The sequence below is a fragment of the Capra hircus genome, chromosome 6, assembly GCF_001704415.2.
Source record: "Capra hircus breed San Clemente chromosome 6, ASM170441v1, whole genome shotgun sequence".
NCBI lineage: Eukaryota > Metazoa > Chordata > Mammalia > Artiodactyla > Bovidae > Capra > Capra hircus.
In genome coordinates this window covers 110,414,154-110,416,840 of record NC_030813.1, presented here as the reverse complement: position 1 = coordinate 110,416,840, position 2,687 = coordinate 110,414,154, and the positions used below count along the sequence as shown (strand labels likewise).

Sequence of the window (2,687 nt, the reverse complement as noted above, 5' to 3'; positions counted from 1 at the left end):
GGAAAATTCCTCTTGGTCACGGTGTGCAATTGTATCAGTTCAGTTCAGTTCAGTTCAGTCTCTCAGTCAGTCGTGTCTGAATCTTGGCGACCCTATGGACTGCAGCATTCCAGGCTTCCCTGTCCACCACAACTCCCAGAGCTTGTTCAAACTTATGTCCATTGAGTTGATGATGCCATCCAACCATCTTGTTCTCTGTCATCCCCTTCTCCTCCTGCCCTCAATCATTCCCAGCAACAGGGTCTTTTCTAGTAAGTCAGCTCTTCATATAAGGTGACCAAACTATTGGAGTTTCAGCTTCAGCAGCAGTCCTTCCAATGAATATTCATTGATTTCCTTGAGGACTGACTGGCTGGATCTCCTTGCAGTCCAAGCAACTCTCAAGAGTCTTTTCCAACACCACAGTTCAAAAGTATCAATTCTTTGGCACTCAGCTTTCTTTATGGTCCAACTCTCACATCCATAGATGACTACTGAAAAAACCTTAGCTCTGGCTAGAAGACTTTTGTTGGTAATGTCCATCTAGTCAAAGCTATGGTTTTTCCAGAAGTCATGTATGGATGTGAGAGTTTGACCATAACTCTCTTATTCTGGACCATAATTCTTCTTCTGAGCACTGAAGAATTGATGCTATTGAATTGTGTTGGTGGAGAAGACTCTTAAGAGTCCCTTGGGAAAGACCTTGATGCTGGGAAAGACTGAAGTCAGGAGGAGAAGGGGACAACAGAGGATGAGGTGGATGGATGGCATCACCAACTCAATGGACATAAGTTTGAGCAAGGTCTGGGAGTTGGTGATGGACAGGGAAGTCTGGTTTGCTGTAGTCCGTGGGGTTGCCAAGATTCGGACTTACTGAGTGACTGACCTGAACTGAACTGAGGTGGTGCTGGGGTAAAGAACCTGCCTGCCAATGCAGGAGAAATAAGAGATGTGGATTCAGTCACTGGATTGGGAAGATCCCCTGGATGAGGGCATGGCAACTAACTAATATTCTCGCCTGGAAAATCTCCATGTTCAGAGGAGCCTCGCGGGCTGTGGTCCATAGGGTCGCAAAGAGTTGGACATAACTGAAGGGATGTAGCATGCACAGCATACATGAGGAATATTGATCTGTAGTTGTCTGGTCATGTCTTTGTCTGATTTAGGTATCAGTGTAATACTGGTGTCATAGAATGAGTTGGGAAGTGTTTCTTCCTCTTCAAATTTTTTGTAAGAGTGTGTGAAGAGTTGGTATTTCTATATGCATGGTTGAATTCACTAGTGAAGCCATCTAGGCCTAGATTTTCCTTTGTGGAAAGTTTTAAAATTGCTAATGCAATCTCTTTACTTGTTATAAGTCTATTCAGATTTTTTTTCTTATTTCAGTTTCAGTTGCTTGTGTTTTTCTGAGAATTTATCTGTTTCATCTAGATTATCAAATTTGATGTCATATGATTACTCATACTACTCCCTTACAATGCTTTTTATTTCTGAGGTTAATACTGAGATCCCCTCTTTTATTCCGGATTTCAGTAATCTGCTTTTAAGTCGCCTCAGTCGTGTCCAACTCTGTGCAACCCCACAGATGGCAGCGCACCAGGCTTCCCCGTCCCTGGGATTCTCCAGGCAAGAGCACTGGAGTGGGTTGCCATTTCCTTCTCCAATGCATGAAAGTGAAAAGTGAAAGTGAAGTCGCTCAGTCGTGTCCGACTCTTAGCGACCCCAGGGACTGCAGCCCACCAGGCTCCTTCGTCTATGGGAGTTTCCAGGCAAGAGTACCGGAGTGGGGTGCCATTGCCTTTTTCTTGGCCAGGTTAACTAGAGGTTAATTTTGTTGATCTTTTTCAAAGCACTAGCTTTTTATTTCATTGATGTTCACTACTACTTCTATTCTCTATTTTATTTATTTGTGCTCTAATTTTTATTATGTTCTTCTTCCTGCCTGCTTTTGTTTTAGCTTCTTTTTTTAATTTCTTAAGATGGAAGTTCAGATTTTTGATCATAGATATTTATTCTTCTTATGAAAATAAGCATTATAGCTGTAAGTTTCCCTCTGATTGCAGTTGAGTTTTGGTATGTGTGGTTTTATTTTCATTTATCTAAAATTTGCCTTGTGATTTCTTCTTTGACTCATTTATTACTTAGGAGAGTTTTTAAACTTTTCATTTCTCAAATTTCTTTATATCATGAGTTTCCATTTCATTCCATTGAGGTCAAAGAACATTGTATAATTTAAATATTTAAAAATTGTTTGTGTATGCTCAGTCATTCAATCGTGTCTGACGCTTTGCAGCCCTATGGACTATAGCACGAACTGTAGCCTACCAGGCTTCTCAGTCCATGGGATTTTCCAGGCAAGAGTACTAGAGTGGGTTGCCATTTCTTTCTCCAGGGGATCTTCCCAACCCAGGGATCGAACCCGGGTCTCCTGCATTGGAGGCAGACGCTTTACCCACTGAGCCACCAGGGAAGCCCACTGTATAATTTAAATATTTAAAAACTGCGTGTGTATGTTCAGTCACTCAATCGTGCCTGACTCTTTGCAGCCCTATGGACTATAGCCTGCCGAGATCCTCTGTCCATGGAGTTTTCCAGGCAAGAATATTGGATTGGATCACTGTTTCCTCCTCCAGGGGATCTTCCCAAACCAGGAGTCAAACCCTTGTCTCTTGCATTGGCAGGTGGATTCTTTGCCACTAGCGCCACCT

General features: G+C 42.5%; 1 non-coding gene across 1 annotated transcript; it reads right to left on the bottom strand.

The window, feature by feature from the left end:
• TRNAW-CCA lies at positions 2,378-2,449 on the bottom strand. The gene has a single exon. It is a non-coding gene; the product is annotated as a tRNA-Trp (tRNA).